This window comes from Bombus flavifrons, chromosome 4 (genome assembly GCF_040668555.2).
Source record: "Bombus flavifrons isolate JBK064 chromosome 4, iyBomFlav1_principal, whole genome shotgun sequence".
In the NCBI taxonomy this organism is placed as follows: Eukaryota; Metazoa; Arthropoda; class Insecta; order Hymenoptera; family Apidae; genus Bombus; species Bombus flavifrons.
The window spans coordinates 7,608,241-7,629,790 of record NC_138445.1 but is presented as its reverse complement, the minus strand read 5'-3'; positions in this window follow the sequence as shown (position 1 = coordinate 7,629,790).

Below are 21,550 nucleotides of genomic sequence, written 5' to 3'. Positions count from 1 at the left end.
AACGTTATAACGTATTACGTTATATACTATAACGCTATGTGGTATAACGTTATATACTATAACGTTATGTGGCATAACGTTATAACGTGTTACGCTATATGTTATAACGTTATAACGTAATACGTTGTATGGTATAACGTTATAACGTATTACGTTATATAGTATAACGTTATGTGGTATAACGTTACAACATATTACGTTATATAGTATGTCGTTATGTGGTATAACATTATAACGTAATACTTTATATAGTATAACGTTATGTGGGATAACGTTATAACGTAATACGTTATATGGTATAACGTTATAACGTAATGCGTTATGTGGTATAACGTTATAACGTAATTGGTTGTATGGTATAACGTCATAACATATTACGTTATATAGTATAACGTTATGTGGTGTTACGTTATAACGTAATACGTTATATGGTATAACGTTATAAAATATTACGTTATATACTATAACGTTATATGGTATAACGTTATAACGTGATACGTTATATAGTATGACGTTATATGGTATAACGTTATAACGTAATACGTTATTTGGAATAACGTTATAACGTATAACGTTATATGGTATAACATTATATCGTATTACGTTATATACTATAACGTTATATGGTATAACGTTATAACGTGATACGTTATATAGTATGACGTTATATGGTATAACGTTATAAAATATTACGTTAAATACTATAACGTTATATGGTATAACGTTATAACGTGATACGTTGTATAGTATGACGTGATATGGTATAACGTTATAACGTAATTCGTTGTATGGTATAACGTTACAACATATTACGTTATATACTATAACGTTATGTGGTGTTACGTTATAACGTAATACGTTGTATGGTATAACGTTATAACGTAATACGTTATATACTATAACGTTATGTGGTATAACGTTATAACGTGTTACGTTATATGTTATAACGTTATAATGTAATACGTTATATGGTATGACGTTATAACGTAATGCGTTATATGGTATAACGTTATAACGTATTACGTTATATAGTATAACGTTATGTGGTATAACGTTATAACATATTACGTTATATAGTATAACGTTATGTGGTGTTACGTTATAACGTAATACGTTGTATGGTATAACGTTATAACGTATTACGTTATATAGTATAACGTTATGTGGGATAACGTTATAACGTAATACGTTATATGGTATAACGTTATAACGTATGACGTTATATAGTATAACGTTATAACGTATTACGTTATATACTATAACGTTATATGGTATAACGTTATAACTATTACGTTATATACTATAACGTTATGTGGTATAACGTTATATACTATAACGTTATGTGGTATAACGTTATAACGTGTTACGTTATATAGTATGACGTTATATGGTATAACGTTATAAAATATTACGTTAAATACTATAACGTTATATGGTATAACGTTATAACGTGATACGTTATATAGTATGACGTTATATGGTATAACGTTATAACGTAATACGTTATTTGGAATAACGTTATAACGTATAACGTTATATGGTATAACATTATATCGTATTACGTTATATACTATAACGTTATATGGTATAACGTTATAACGTGATACGTTATATAGTATGACGTTATATGGTATAACGTTATAAAATATTACGTTAAATACTATAACGTTATATGGTATAACGTTATAACGTGATACGTTGTATAGTATGACGTGTTATGGTATAACGTTATAACGTAATACGTTGTATGGTATAACGTTATAACGTATTACGTTATATAGTATAACGTTATGTGGTATAACGTTATAAAATATTACGTTATATAGTATGTCGTTATGTGGTATAACTTTATAACGTAATACGTTATATAGTATAACGTTATGTGGGATAACGTTATAACGTAATACGTTATATGGTATAACGTCATAACGTAATGCGTTATGTGGTATAACGTTATAACGTAATTGGTTGTATGGTATAACGTCATAACATATTACGTTATATAGTATAACGTTATGTGGTGTTACGTTATAACGTAATACGTTATATGGTATAACGTTATAAAATATTACGTTATATACTATAACGTTATATGGTATAACGTTATAACGTGATACGTTATATAGTATGACGTTATATGGTATAACGTTATAACGTAATACGTTATTTGGAATAAAGTTATAACGTATAACGTTATATGGTATAACATTATATCGTATTACGTTATATACTATAGCGTTATATGGTATAACGTCATAACGTGATACGTTATATAGTATGACGTTATATGGTATAACGTTATAAAATATTACGTTAAATACTATAACGTTATATGGTATAACGTTATAACGTGATACGTTGTATAGTATGACGTGATATGGTGTAACGTTATAACGTAATTCGTTGTATGGTATAACGTTATAACATATTACGTTATATACTATAACGTTATGTGGTGTTACGTCATAACGTAATACGTTGTATGGTATAACGTTATAACGTAATACGTTATATACTATAACGTTATGTGGTATAACGTTATAACGTGTTACGTTATATGTTATAACGTTATAATGTAATACGTTATATGGTATGACGTTATAACGTAATGCGTTATATGGTATAACGTTATAACGTATTACGTTATATAGTATAACGTTATGTGGTATAACGTTATAACATATTACGTTATATAGTATAACGTTATGTGGTGTTACGTTATAACGTAATACGTTGTATGGTATAACGTTATAACGTATTACGTTATATAGTATAACGTTATGTGGGATAACGTTATAACGTAATACGTTATATGGTATAACGTTATAACTTAATGCGTTATATGGTATAACGTTATAACGTAATACGTTATATGGTATAACGTTAGAACGTATTTCGTTATAAAGTATAACGTTATGTGGTATAACGTTATAACGTAATACGTTATATAATATGTCGTTATGTGGTATAACGTTATAACGTAATACGTTAAATAGTAAAACGTTATGTGGTATAACGTTATAACGTATGACGTTATATAGTATAACGTTATAACGTATTACGTTATATACTATAACGTTATGTGGTATAACGTTATAACGTGTTACGTTATATGTTATAACGTTATAATGTAATACGTTATATGGTATGACGTTATAACTTAATGCGTTATATGGTATAACCTTATAACGTATTACGTTATATAGTATAACGTTCTATGGTATAACGTTATAACGAATGACGTTATATAGTATAACATTATATGGTATAACGTTATAACGTAATACGTTAAATAGTAAAACGTTATGTGGTATAACGTTATAACGTATGACGTTATATGGTATAACGTTGTAAAATATTACGTTAAATACTATAACGTTATATGGTATAACGTTATAACGTGATACGTTGTATAGTATGACGTGATATGGTATAACGTTATAACGTAATTCGTTGTATGGTATAACGTTATAACATATTACGTTATACACTATAACGTTATGTGGTGTTACGTTATAACGTAATACGTTGTATGGTATAACGTTATAACGTAATACGTTATATACTATAACGTTATGTGGTATAACGTTATAACGTGTTACGTTATATGTCATAACGTTATAATGTAATACGTTATATGGTATGACGTTATAACGTAATGCGTTATATGGTATAACGTTATAACGTATTACGTTATATAGTATAACGTTATGTGGTATAACGTTATAACATATTACGTTATATAGTATAACGTTATGTGGTATAACGTTATAACGTAATACGTTATATGGTATAACGTTATATCTTAATGCGTTATATGGTATAACGTTATAACGTAATACGTTATATGGTATAACGTTAGAACGTATTACGTTATATAGTATAACGTTACAACGTAATACGTTATATGGTATAACGTTATAACGTATTACGTTATATAGTATAACGTTATGTGGTATAACGTCATAACGTAATTCGTTATATGGTGTAACGTTATAACGTACTACGTTATATTGTATAACGTTATAATGTCTTACGTTATATAGTATAACGTTATGTGGTATAACGTTGTAACGTAATACGTTACATGGAATAACGTTATAACGTACTGCGTCATGTGATATAACGTTATAACGTATTACGTTATATAGTATAACGTTATATGGTATAATCTTCAAACGTAATAAGTTATATGGTGTAACGTTATAGCATACTACGTTATATGGTATAACGTTATAACGTCTTACGTTATATAGTATAACGTTATGTGGGATAACGTTATAACGTAATACGTTATATGGTATAACGTTATAACGTAATGCGTTATGTGGTATAACGTTATAACGTAATTCGATGTATGGGACAACGTTATAACATATTACGTTATATAGGATAACGTTATGTGGTGTTACGTTACAACGTAATACGTTATATGGTATAACGTTATAACGCAATACGTTACATGGAATAACGTTATAACGTATTGCGTTATGTGGTATAACGTTATATGGTATAACATTATAACGTATTGCGTTATATTGTACAACGTTATGTGGTATAACGTTATGACGTATTGCGTTATATAGTATGACGTTATATGGTATAAGGTTATAACGTAATTCGTTGTATGGTATAACGTTATAACATATTACGTTATATAGTACAAGGTTATATGGTATAACGTTAAATCGTATTACTTAATATAGTATAACGTTATATGGCATAACATTAAAACGCGTTTCATTATATAGTACGACGTCATGTTGTATAACGCCATAACGTATTACGTTATATAGTATGACGATATGTGGTATAACGTTATAACGTATGATGTTATATGGTATAACGTTATAAAGTATTACATTACATGGTATCACGTTATATGGTATAACGTTATAACGTATTACGTTATATAGTATAACGTTATGTGGTACAACGATTTAACGTATTACGTTATATAGTATGACGTTATATGGTATAAAGTTATAACGTTATACGTTATATGGTATAAAGTTATAACTTATTACGTTATATAGTATAACGTTATGTGGTATAACGTTATAACGTAATACGTTATATGGTGTAACGTTAAAGCGTACTACGTTATATGGTATAACGTTATAACGTATTACGTTATATACTATAACGTTATGTGGTATAACGTTATAACGTGTTACGTTATATGTTATAACGTTATAATGGAATACGTTATATGGTATGACGTTATAACGTAATGCGTTATATGGTATAACGTTATAACGTATTACGTTATATAGTGTAACGTTATATGGTATACCGTTATAACATATTACGTTATATAGTATAACGTTATGTGGTGTTACGTTATAACGTAATACGTTGTACGGTATAACATTATAACGTATTACGTTATATACTATGACGTTATGTGGTATAACGTTATAACGTGTTACGTTATATGTTATAACGTTATAATGGAATACGTTATATGGTATGACGTTATAACGTAATGCGTTATATGGTATAACGTTATAACGTATTACGTTATATAGTGTAGCGTTATGTGGTATACCGTTATAACATATTACGTTATATAGTATAACGTTATGTGGTGTTACGTTATAACGTAATACGTTGTACGGTATAACATTATAACGTATTACGTTATATACTATGACGTTATGTGGTATAACGTTATAACGTAATACGTTATATAATATAACGTTATGTGGGATAAAGTTATAACGTAATACGTTATATGGTATAACGTTATAACATAATGCGTTATGTGGTATAACGTTATAACGTAATTGGTTGTATGGCATAACGTTATAACATATTACGTTATATAGTATAACGATATGTGGTGTTACGTTATAAGGTAATACGTTATACGGAATAACGTTATAACGTATAGCGTTATATGGTATGACATTATAACGTATTACGTTATATACTATAACGTTTTATGGTATAACGTTATAACGTGATACGTTATATATTATGACGTTATAATGTAATACGTTATATGGTATGACGTTATAACTTAATGCGTTATATGGTATCACCTTACAACGTATTACGTTATATAGTATAACGTTCTATGGTATAACGTTATAACGAATGACGTTATATAGTATAACATTATATGGTATAACGTTATAACGTAATACGTTAAATAGTAAAACGTTATGTGGTATAACGTTATAACGTAATACGTTAAATAGTAAAACGTTATGTGGTATAACGTTATAACGTATGACGTTATATAGTATAACGTTATAACGTATTACGTTATATTCTATAACGTTATGTGGTATAACGTTATAACGTGTTACGTTATATGTTATAACGTTATAATGTAATACGTTATATGGTATGACGTTATAACTTAATGCGTTATATGGTATCACCTTACAACGTATTACGTTATATAGTATAACGTTCTATGGTATAACGTTATAACGAATGACGTTATATAGTATAACATTATATGGTATAACGTTATAACGTAATACGTTAAATAGTAAAACGTTATGTGGTATAACGTTATAACGTATGACGTTATATGGTATAACGTTATAAAATATTACGTTAAATACTATAACGTTATATGGTATAACGTTATAACGTGATACGTTATATAGTATAACGTTACAACGTAATACGTTATATGGTATAACGTTATAGCGTATTACGTTATATAGCATAACGTTATGTGGTATAACGTCATAACGTAATTCGTTATATGGTGTAACGTTATAACGTACTACGTTATATTGTATAACGTTATAACCTATTACGTTATATGGAATAACGTTATAACGTATTACGCTATATGGTATAACGTTATATGGAATAACATTACAACGTATTACGTTATATAGTAAAACGTTATATGGTATAACGTTATAACGAATTGCGTTATATAGTATAACGTTATGTGGTATAAAGTTATAACGTAATACGTTATATAGTATAGCGTTATGTGGGATAACGTTATAACGTAATACGTTATATGGTATAACGTTATAACTTAATGCGTTACGTGGTATAACGTTATAACGTAATTGGTTGTATGGTATAACGTTATAACATATTACGTTATATAGTATAACGTTATGTGGTGTTACGTTATAACGTAATACGTTATATGGTATAAAGTTATAAAATATTACGTTATATACTATAACGTTATATGGTATAACGTTATAACGTGATACGTTGTACAGTATGACGTTATATGGTATAACGTTATAAGGTAATACGTTATATGGAATAACGTTATAACGTATAACGTTATATGGTATGACATTATAACGTATTACGTTATATTGTACAACATTATGTGGTATAACGTTATAACTTATTGCGTTATATAGTATGACGTGATATGGTATAACGTTATAACGTAATTCGTTGTATGGTATAACGTTGTAACATATTACGTTATATAGTATAACGTTATGTGGTGTTACGTTATAACGTAATATGTTATATGGTATAACCTTATAACGTATTACGTTATATACTATAACGTTATGTGGTATAACGTTATAACGTGTTACTTTATATGTTATAACGTTATAAGGTAATACGTAATATGGTATTACGTTATAACGTAATGCGTTATATGGTATAACGTTATAACGTATTACGGTATATAGTATAACGTTCTTGGTATAACGTTATAACGTATTAATTTATATGGTATAACGTTATATCGTAATGCGCGAAATGGTATAACGTTATATCGTAAAGAGCTGTATGGTCTAACGTCATAACGTGTTATGTCATATAGTATAACATTATATGGTATGACATCATAACGTGTTACGTTATATAGTATAACGTTATGTGGTACAACGATATAACGTATTACGTTATATAGTATGACGATATATGGTATAACGTTGTAACGTTATACGTTATATTGTATAACGTTATAATGTCTTACGTTATATAGTATAACGTTATGTGGTATAACGTTGTAACGTAATACGTTACATGGAATAACGTTATAACGTACTGCGTCATGTGATATAACGTTATAACGTATTACGCTATATATAGTATAACGTTATATGCTATAATCTTCTAACGTAATAAGTTATATGGTGTAACGTTATAGCATACTACGTTATATGGTCTAACGTCATAACGTGTTATGTCATATAGTATAACATTATATGGTATGACATCATAACGTGTTACGTTATATAGTATAACGTTATGTGGTACAACGATATAACGTATTACGTTATATAGTATGACGATATATGGTATAACGTTGTAACGTTATACGTTATATTGTATAACGTTATAACGTCTTACGTTATATAGTAAAACGTTATGTGGGATAACGTTATAACGTAATACGTTATATGGTATAACGTTATAACGTAATGCGTTATGTGGTATAACGTTATAACGTAATTCGATGTATGGGACAACGTTATAACATATTACGTTATATAGGATAACGTTATGTGGTGTTACGTTACAACGTAATACGTTATATGGTATAACGTTATAACGCAATACGTTACATGGAATAACGTTATAACGTATTGCGTTATGTGGTATAACGTTATATGGTATAACATTATAACGTATTGCGTTATATTGTACAACGTTATGTGGTATAACGTTATGACGTATTGCGTTATATAGTATGACGTTATATGGTATAAGGTTATAACGTAATTCGTTGTATGGTATAACGCTATAACATATTACGTTATATAGTACAAGGTTATATGGTATAACGTTAAATCGTATTACTTAATATAGTATAACGTTATATGGCATAACATTAAAACGCGTTTCATTATATAGTACAACGTCATGTTGTATAACGCTATAACGTATTACGTTATATAGTATGACGATATGTGTTATAACGTTATAACGTATGATGTTATATGGTATAACGTTATAAAGTATTACATTACATGGTATAACGTTATATGGTATAACGTTATAACGTATTACGTTATATAGTATAACGTTATGTGGTACAACGATTTAACGTATTACGTTATATAGTATGACGCTATATGGTATAACGTTATAACGTTATACGTTATATGGTATAAAGTTATATCTTATTACGTTATATAGTATAACGTTATGTGGTATAACGTTATAACGTAATACGTTATATGGTGTAACGTTAAAGCGTACTACGTTATATGGTATAACGTTATGTGGTGTTACGTTATAACGTAATACGTTATATGGTATAAAGTTATAAAATATTACGTTATATACTATAACGTTATGTGGGATAAAGTTATAACGTAATACGTTATATGGTATAACGTTATAACGTAATGCGTTACGTGGTATAACGTTATAACGTAATTGGTTGTATGGTATAACGTTATAACATATTACGTTATATAGTATAACGTTATGTGGTGTTACGTTATAACGTAATACGTTATATGGTATAAAGTTATAAAATATTACGTTATATACTATAACGTTATATGGTATAACGTTATAACGTGATACGTTGTATATGTCACAGGTGAAATTCGAGCAGCCTTATGATAAACCAAAATTCCGAGCGCCTTATCACGTGTGACCGTCCGGTCACCATCCGTTCTCAGCCGCCTGGGTGGCATTCGGTCACTCTAGCCGTTCTCCGAAATATATGACAAGTACAAGCAAAGCCTTCTCCCACTCCGTCGAATAAAACAATATAAATGCACCCTTCATCATCATCCAGTCAGTCTGTAACAATTCTCAACTAGCCCAAGTATCAAAAGTGTATCATCGCGAACCAAAAATCATACTGTACAAATTGAGTGAAAAATAAAAGAAATCGATCTCCTATTCGGAAATTGACAAGTTTCTTGTTTCAACTTAATTTTTACGCTACATTTTTGGCGATCCTGCCAGGATCCATTCGCTTCAGTGTAAACGAAATCACGATTTCGGCGTACGCGCATCATTGAAGATCGAAGGATCAGCGAACCACCGCGAATCTTTGCTACTACGAAGCCCTGCAGCAACTTTCAACGTTCCACTACGGTGAAACTAGACGAGAGGACTACGGTCAGCGCAGAGCAAGCCTACGAATAAGATTCGGAATCTAAGAAAAAAAACCAGAGGGAAACATCCCAGAGACTCCTCAACGGTCATAACTACCACGGTAAGCTAGAAATCTGGATTCATTTTTTCATTACCGTGTGAGAAAACCAAGTTTCTCAAGCGTTTCGAGTTCAAATAGCTACGATAGTTCAATAAGCCCAATTAGAATCATGTCTACATCACGAAAGGACAAAGTCGAAACTATTGAAACCGTTTCTACAAAAGGAGCTACGGATAATTCGATTCTTGCCAGACTCGACATGATACAAAAACAAATCGAACTTCTTACGCGACGTATGGAAGAGACACAACGGACAGCCGACAGTGAGAATAGGAAGCGTACAGCGGAGATAGAACTATTAGCCAAAAATATCTCCAAAATAAAAATAGGACGCGACGCTACTACAGAACTAGGCTCCCTTATCACCATGGACGAATCTGTTGCCGCGAGAGATAGAACTTCCCCACCGTGCGTTCCAATTCCAACAGAGGCAGACAACCATCCCTCTTACGAAGATCGTCTACCGCAATTTACCCCTCCGAGCTTACGGGCCAAAGACGCGATAGCATGCATTCCACAATTAAACGGCGAAGACGATATCGGAGTAGAAGAGTTCATACGCGAAGTACGTGAATTACGAGCCATGTGTAGCGAACCCACGCTATTACTAAAAATGATCAAAATCGGAAAAGTCACGGGTAGAGCCGCAATGGCCATCCGCAATATACCAATCAACGAATACGGACACCTGTACGATGCCCTACGACGAAACGTAGCCACCCAAGACTCCGTTAGAGAACAACAAGACCAGCTACGCGAAACGAGACAGCGTCACGACGAAAGTGTGCAAAATTATATCATCAGATTCCGCAGAGCGCTCAATAAGCTACAATATAGTATAACGAACGAATACTGTGACGAAATTACTAGACGAGCTATGAACGACAGGATTTTAAGAGACTCCGTAACCGATTTTATTCGAGGTCTGAAAACCGAAATAGGACAATTACTACTCGCCAATCCACCATACAATATCCTTGAAGCCGAGAAAAAAGCCACCGACATAGAGCGATTCTTCAGGGAAGATCGAAACCGACGACCAAAACCGACGGAACGATTACGACCCCCTGAACAGCGACGACTAACAACTAATAATCCCAACCTAATCATTAAAAAACCAACTCCAACACCTAATCCAATGCCAAGAAGCTTTCGGCAAATTGAACAAATGCCACTTGCCCAAAGGACTCAATTAAAATGCTTCAAATGCAATCGGATCGGACATGTCTCTAGTCAATGCAGAAATTTTCAAACGCCCAGCCAATTTCCGAGACCACCAGCAATCCACAATCTCGAGACACACAAGGAAGAAACAGAGGAAACAATAGACCAGACTTGCGAATTAACGCCACAACAGGAAGTCTCCCCACAGTACTTTTACGATCCGACGGACGGCGATATAAATTCCTCGTTGACAGCGGAGCAGGAATTAACATACTTAAACGAAGATGCGTATTACGACCTGAAATAACAAAAGAACGAAAATTCTCGATGGGACACTCTAAATTTAAAACTAACGAACACGCCTTGGTAAAACTATTCGGCAAAACCCTAGAATTCTTTATAGTGGAAGACAACTTTCCAATTATAGAAGACGGCATACTCGGTTTACCAGCTCTATCTAAATTCAAATTTGAACTTTCAAATCAACAATTGAAACTTGACGATAATATTCTTTTATTGCAACAGGAAAACGACGTACCTCCAAAACAAGCAGTGTCAAAAACAGTCTACCTGGAAGGAAAACCGACAACGATATGCTTTATCAATGGTGGTGAGTGCCCAGCCAAAATGACCAATTTTATCGAAAATTCAAACACGTACGATCAAGTCTCCACATTTAAAGATTTAGTTAGACTTTCGCATATAGAAAAAACTCTCCGCGAACCAATCGAAAAGATATTGCTGTTTTACCTTGACGTATTCAATCTAGAGACCGACTTGTTACCATGCACTAACCTTGCTAAGCACACAATAACGTTAAAAGAAAATAAAATCATTAACACGAAATCTTACCGACCGCCTGAATGCCACAAAGAAGAAATCAAACGACAAATGGACGAAATGCTACAAAAGAACATCATAGAACCATCTGATTCTCCTTACAATTCACCAGTCTGGGTAGTACCAAAAAAGGCAGACGCCTCAGGGAAACAGAAATGGCGAATTGTAATAGACTTCAGAAAAATAAACGAGCTAACTGACCAAGACGCATATCCATTACCTGACATAGACGACATACTATCCCAATTAGGCAACGCAAAATTCTTCTCAGCCCTCGATTTATCCTCCGGATTCCACCAAATCCCAATGGATACAGACTCTAAGAAATACACAGCATTCTCCACACCACAAGGACACTATCATTACAATAGAATGCCATTCGGTTTAAAGAATGCACCAGCAACATTTCAACGCATGATGGATACCGCGCTAAGAGGACTCATAAATAAACATTGCTTCGTATATTTAGACGACATTATAATATTCGGACAATCGATTGAAGAGCACAATAGCAACCTCGCGATAGTATTGCAACGCTTACGCGAACTCGGACTCAAAATACAGCCGGACAAATGCGAATTTCTCAAACCAGAATTAGAATATCTCGGACATATAGTAACCGCCGAAGGCGTAAAACCAAATCCCAAAAAATTAGAAGCCGTTAGCAATTTCAAACAGCCACGTAATCCCACAGACATCAAATCTTTCCTAGGACTAGCAGGTTATTACCGTAAGTTCATCAGAAATTTTTCCAAAATCGCGAAACCATTGACCGAACTTACAAAAAAGGAGACACCATTTCATTGGACAGATAAAACCCAGGAAGCATTCCAGACATTAAAAGACAAACTCTGTTCATCACCCGTACTAAAATTCCCAGACTTTGCAAAACAATTCACGTTAACGACTGACGCCAGTAACGAAGGTATAGGTGCGATCTTATCACAGGACGGACATCCATGTTGTTATATCTCGCGAACTCTAAACCCACCGGAACGAAATTATTCCACTACAGAAAAAGAACTTTTAGCAATAGTATGGGCCGTAAAACGCCTCCGACAATATCTGTTAGGGCGGAAATTCCTCATCCGAACCGATCACCAAGCGCTAAAATGGCTACAGAACTGCAAAGACCCCTCATCACGCTTGATGAGATGGCGATTAAAATTAGAAGAATATGAATACGACATAGAATATACGAAAGGAAAAGATAATACTGCAGCCGACGCATTATCTAGAATACATGTTCTGACCAGACAACGCGAAAATTTGAACATAGAACTCGATAAAAAGTATCACGATTGGGAAAAATCTACCGACGCGTTACCCAAAGTTCTCAAAATGACTCCGAACCATAAATCTTTCTATCAATTATCCAAAACAGAGTTAGGAAATTACGACAGAATCGAATGGTTAACTAAATTAAACGAAATTATTCATACAAACGAGAAGATAGGCATAGGCGACGACAGTTTCACAGAAACCGAGAAGAACGCGATCAAACGAATTTTATTATTCCTGAACGACACCGTAAAAGAATTAAATTTTGCATGGGAACCAATCAAAACATATAGCGACAAAGAAATAGACGAATTATTAAAAGAAAATCACGATTTAGTAGGACACCCCGGTATACAAAAGACATACGACCGCATTCATAAACGGCACAGAATACCAGATTTGATGAAACGCATACAACAACATATAGAATCATGCGACACCTGTCAAATAACCAAAACTACACGTATAAGACCGCGCGAAGAACCTTGTATCACCGACACACCCCTTGAACCAAACGATAAAATTGCTATGGACTTATTAGGCCCATTGAAAAAGACGAAGAAAGGCAACCAGTACATTCTATCCATACACGATGAACTGACAAAATACTTAATACTCGTGCCACTAAAAACTCAGCAAACAGAAACAATTTGGAACGCACTCTTGAATCATTACATTTACATCTTTTCTGCTCCAAAAAAGATATTAACTGACCGCGGACAGAATTTTATATCTAGTTTGATGCAACAGTACGAAGACGCGTTCAAAATCAAACATATCAAAACGACATCCTTCCACCCACAAAGTAACGGATCCTTAGAACGAACACACGCAGTAGTAACGGACATGCTAAAATCGATACAGCGAAATTCGGATGAAGAATGGGACGATCAACTTAACTTTGTATGCCTTGCATATAACACAATGATACACGACTCCACTGGTTACACGCCATTCGAACTTACATTCGGACACCAAGCCAATCTTCCCTCCACAATATCCAAGAATCCTCAACGCACATACGCAGACGAAGTCACGTTCCGCAAAAAAGAATGGGACTCTAGACTCCGACACGCCCGCGAAACATTGATCAAAAGCAAACAGCGATATCAGCGCGATCAAAAACGTAAAATTATAAAACCCCAATCAGTTTTCAAAGAAGGAGACTCCGTTTTAATACATAACGATCATAAAAGGCATAAACTTGATGTGGAATGGTTAGGACCATACACGATTGATAAAGTATGTACACCATACTATCTGATTCAAGACAAAAAGATACACGGTAATCGCTTAAAACCTTATTTTCCAGGTCGACGCTCCTCTTTGCCGGAATAGTATCCGCGCAAATAAATATTACACCATTAGAAGGAAACTCTGTATTTGTAGAAAACATAGGAAAAGGATATTTGTACAGCGATACTGCCAATATTATAGTAGGATTAGACACTAGCGACATATACGAGCAGATAAACACAATAGAATCATATACGTTTACAATAGACTCGCGTACAATCAGCAAAGAATACGCTGAAGGGTTAGACGGATTACAAAATCGTATCAATAACCTAAAACAACTCGCAAAACACTTGAAAGCGTTAACACATACCCGAAACACACGAGGTTTACTCAACATCATAGGTTCCGTATCGAAAAGTCTGTTCGGAACTCTCGACGATGACGATCTTACGCTCATAAACGAGAATATGGACAAACTATTCGATGACAATAATAAAATCAAGACCATAATAGCTAATCAAACAGCACTTATTAGAAAAATTCTAAACTCAGAAAACCTAAACCACTTAGAAAAATCACATAACGATATATTAAAACAACAACGGCAGGCAAATATCGATAGACTTATGCTTAAGATGATCATGAAACTCGACACCGCGATGCAAACTTTACACTTCCAATTGGATGAAATACTTAACGTCATGATATTAGGCAAACAGGGAATAATTAGTCCACAAAAACTCGACAAGCCTTCCATTATAAGAGCCAACACTTCTTGCGATATATTGTACAAAGATGAACACATGCGTATAGGCGAAACAAAAAACGAAGTCGAATACGAAATCAAAACAAAAACCCTAGCGCTCAAAACAAACGATAGTTTCACTCATCTGCTAGATAAACTCGAGCGAGCACCAAAGATAATAGATAATTTACAAGGCTATAAAACCACGATCGACAAAATAGGCGACGAGATAGAAACCCTTAATTTCGAACATAGAATCAAAAATATACAGTATTGGGGACTAACCACGCTCCAGATATTAGGGTACATAGCACTAGGCGTACTAGGTATATATGGATTAAACAAAATAGGGGTATTCAAATGCATCAGGAAATGTATACCGAACAAATTATGTATCAATTTATTTTGCTGCCGAAATGAAACCATAATCAATAGCCACAATGCGACAACACCACCGGTACCAAGCACCCTGGCCACGACACCCAACATCTATATTCCAACCAACACATACGACCTAGAGGATGAGGAGGAACCAGCCGTAATTTTCAAGCCACGTCAAGTCCGATTCCACAAAAGTCTTCTGAAGAAAACTTGAGGGACCAAGTTCGATCTAAGAAGGGGGGAATGTCACAGGTGAAATTCGAGCAGCCTTATGATAAACCAAAATTCCGAGCGCCTTATCACGTGTGACCGTCCGGTCACCATCCGTTCTCAGCCGCCTGGGTGGCATTCGGTCACTCTAGCCGTTCTCCGAAATATATGACAAGTACAAGCAAAGCCTTCTCCCACTCCGTCGAATAAAACAATATAAATGCACCCTTCATCATCATCCAGTCAGTCTGTAACAATTCTCAACTAGCCCAAGTATCAAAAGTGTATCATCGCGAACCAAAAATCATACTGTACAAATTGAGTGAAAAATAAAAGAAATCGATCTCCTATTCGGAAATTGACAAGTTTCTTGTTTCAACTTAATTTTTACGCTACATATAGTATGACGTTATATGGTATAACGTTATAACGTAATACGTTATATGGAATAACGTTATAACGTATAACGTTATATGGTATGACATTATAACGTATTACGTTATATTGTACAACATTATGTGGTATAACGTTATAACTTATTGCGTTATATAGTATGACGTGATATGGTATAACGTTATAACGTAATTCGTTGTATGGTATAACGTTGTAACATATTACGTTATATAGTATAACGTTATGTGGTGTTACGTTATAACGTAATATGTTATATGGTATAACCTTATAACGTATTACGTTATATACTATAACGTTATGTGGTATAACGTTATAACGTGTTACTCTATATGTTATAACGTTATAAGGTAATACGTAATATGGTATTACGTTATAACGTAATGCGTTATATGGTATAACGTTATAACGTATTACGTTATATAGTATGACGATATATGGTATAACGTTGTAACGTTATACGTTATATTGTATAACGTTATAATGTCTTACGTTATATAGTATAACGTTATGTGGTATAACGTTGTAACGTAATACGTTACATGGAATAACGTTATAACGTACTGCGTCATGTGATATAACGTTATAACGTATTACGTTATATAGTATAACGCTATATGGTATAATCTTCTAACGTAATAAGTTATATGGTGTAACGTTATAGCATACTACGTTATATGGTCTAACGTCATAACGTGTTATGTCATATAGTATAACATTATATGGTATGACATCATAACGTGTTACGTTATATAGTATAACGTTATGTGGTACAACGATATAACGTATTACGTTATATAGTATGACGATATATGGTATAACGTTGTAACGTTATACGTTATATTGTATAACGTTATAACGTCTTACGTTATATAGTATAACGTTATGTGGGATAACGTTATAACGTAATACGTTATATGGTATAACGTTATAACGTAATGTGTTATGTGGTATAACGTTATAACGTAATTCGATGTATGGGACAACGTTATAACATATTACGTTATATAGGATAACGTTATGTGGTGTTACGTTACAACGTAATACGTTATATGGTATAACGTTATAACGCAATACGTTACATGGAATAACGTTATAACGTATTGCGTTATGTGGTATAACGTTATATGGTATAACATTATAACGTATTGCGTTATATTGTACAACGTTATGTGGTATAACGTTATGACGTATTGCGTTATATAGTATGACGTTATATGGTATAAGGTTATAACGTAATTCGTTGTATGGTATAACGTTATAACATATTACGTTATATAGTACAAGGTTATATGGAATAACGTTAAATCGTATTACTTAATATAGTATAACGTTATATGGCATAACATTAAAACGCGTTTCATTATATAGTACAACGTCATGTTGTATAACGCTATAACGTATTACGTTATATAGTATGATGATATGTGATATAACGTTATAACGTATGATGTTATATGGTATAACGTTATAAAGTATTACATTACATGGTATAACGTTATATGGTATAACGTTACAACGTATTACGTTATATAGCATAACGTTATGTGGTACAACGATTTAACGTATTACGTTATATAGTATGACGTTATATGGTATAACGTTATAACGTTATACGTTATATGGTATAAAGTTATAACTTATTACGTTATATAGTATAACGTTATGTGGTATAACGTTATAACGTAATACGTTATATGGTGTAACGTTAAAGCGTACTACGTTATATGGTATAACGTTATAACGTATTACGTTATATAGTATAACGTTATATGGTATAATCTTCTAACGTAATAAGTTATATGGTGTAACGTTATAGCATACTACGTTATATGGTATAACGTTATAACGTCTTACGTTATATAGTATAACGTTATGTGGGATAACGTTATAACGTAATACGTTATATGGTATAACGTTATAACGTAATGCGTTATGTGGTATAACGTTATAACGTAATTCGATGTATGGGACAACGTTATAACATGTTACGTTATATAGGATAACGTTATGTGGTGTTACGTTACAACGTAATACGTTATATGGTATAACGTTATAACGCAATACGTTACATGGAATAACGTTATAACGTATTGCGTTATGTGGTATAACGTTAAATGGTATAACATTATAACGTATTGCGTTATATTGTACAACGTTATGTGGTATAACGTTATGACGTATTGCGTTATATAGTATGACGTTATATGGTATAAGGTTATAACGTAATTCGTTGTATGGTATAACGTTATAACATATTACGTTATATAGTACAAGGTTATATGGTATAACGTTAAATCGTATTACTTAATATAGTATAACGTTATATGGCATAACATTAAAACGCGTTTCATTATATAGTACAACGTCATGTTGTATAACGCTATAACGTATTACGTTATATAGTATGATGATATGTGATATAACGTTATAACGTATGATGTTATATGGTATAACGTTATAAAGTATTACATTACATGGTATAACGTTATATGGTATAACGTTACAACGTATTACGTTATATAGCATAACGTTATGTGGTACAACGATTTAACGTATTACGTTATATAGTATGACGTTATATGGTATAACGTTATAACGTTATACGTTATATGGTATAAAGTTATAACTTATTACGTTATATAGTATAACGTTATGTGGTATAACGTTATAACGTAATACGTTATATGGTGTAACGTTAAAGCGTACTACGTTATATGGTATAACGTTATAACGTATTACGTTATATAGTATAACGTTATATGGTATAATCTTCTAACGTAATAAGTTATATGGTGTAACGTTATAGCATACTACGTTATATGGTATAACGTTATAACGTCTTACGTTATATAGTATAACGTTATGTGGGATAACGTTATAACGTAATACGTTATATGGTATAACGTTATAACGTAATGCGTTATGTGGTATAACGTTATAACGTAATTCGATGTATGGGACAACGTTATAACATATTACGTTATATAGGATAACGTTATGTGGTGTTACGTTACAACGTAATACGTTATATGGTATAACGTTATAACGCAATACGTTACATGGAATAACGTTATAACGTATTGCGTTATGTGGTATAACGTTATATGGTATAACATTATAACGTATTGCGTTATATTGTACAACGTTATGTGGTATAACGTTATGACGTATTGCGTTATATAGTATGACGTTATATGGTATAAGGTTATAACGTAATTCGTTGTATGGTATAACGTTATAACATATTACGTTATATAGTACAAGGTTATATGGTATAACGTTAAATCGTATTACTTAATATAGTATAACGTTATATGGCATAACATTAAAACGCGTTTCATTATATAGTACAACGTCATGTTGTATAACGCTATAACGTATTACGTTATATAGTATAACGTTATGTGGTACAACGATTTAACGTATTACGTTATATAGTATGACGTTATATGGTATAACGTTATAACGTTATACGTTATATGGTATAAAGTTATAACATATTACGTTATATAGTATAACGTTATGTGGTATAACGTTATAACGTAATACGTTATATGGTGTAACGTTTAAGCGTACTACGTTATATGGTATAACGTTATAACGTATTGCGTTATATGGAATAACGTTATAACATATAACGTTATATGGTATAACGTTAAATGGTATAACATTATAACGTATCACATTATATTGTAGAACGTTATGTGGTATAACGTTATAACGCATTGCGTTATATAGTATGACGTTATATGGTATAACGTTATAACGTAATTCGTTGTATGGTATAACGTTATAACATATTACGTTATATAGCATAACGTTATGTGGTGTTACGTAATAACGTAATACGTTGTATGGTATATCATTATAACGTATTACGTTATATTGTCCAACATCATGTGATATAACGTTATAACGTATTATGTTATATAGTATAACGTTATATGGAATAACGTTCTAACGTAATACGTAATATGGTGTAACGTTATAACGTACTACATTATATGGTATAAAGTTATAACGTATTACGTTATATAGTATAACGTTATGTGGGATAACGTTATAACGTAATACGTTATATGGTATAACGTTATAACGTAATGTGTTATGTGGTATAACGTTATAACGTAATTGGTTGTATGCTATAGCGTTATAACATATTACGTTATATAGTATAACGTTATGTGGTGTTACGTTATAACGTAATACGTTATATGGTATAACGTTATAAAATATTACGTTATATACTATAACGCTATATGGTATAACGTTATAACGTGATACGTTTAATAGTATGACGTGATATGGTATAACGTTATAACGTAATTCGTTGTATGGTATAACGTTATAACATATTACGTTATATACTATAACGTTATGTGGAGTTACGTTATAACGTAATACGTTGTATGGTATAACGTTATAACGTATTACGTTATATACTATAACGTTATGTGGTATAACGTTATAACGTGTTACGTTATATGTTATAACGTTATAATGGAATACGTTATATGGTATGACGTTATAACGTAATGCGTTATATAGTATAACGTTATAACGTATTACGTTATATAGTGTAACGTTATGTGGTATACCGTTATAACATATTACGTTATATAGTATAACGTTATGTGGTGTTACGTTATAACGTAATACGTTGTACGGTATAACATTATAACGTATTACGTTATATAGTGTAACGTTATGTGGTATAACGTTATAACGTAATACGTTATATAGTATGTCGTTATGTGGTATAACGTTATAACGTAATACGTTATATAATATAACGTTATGTGGGATAACGTTATAACGTAATACGTTATATAATATAAAGTTATGTGGGATAACGTTATAACGTAATACGTTATATGGTATAACGTTATAACGTAATGCGTTATGTGGTACAACGTTATATCGTAATTGGTTGTATGGCATAACGTTATAACATATTACGTTATATAGTATAACGATATGTGGTGTTACGTTATAACGTAATACGTTATATGGAATAACGTTATAACGTATAGCGTTATATGGTATGACATTATAACGTATTACGTTATATACTATAACGTTATATGGTATAACGTTATAACGTGATACGCTATATATTATGACGTTATAATGTA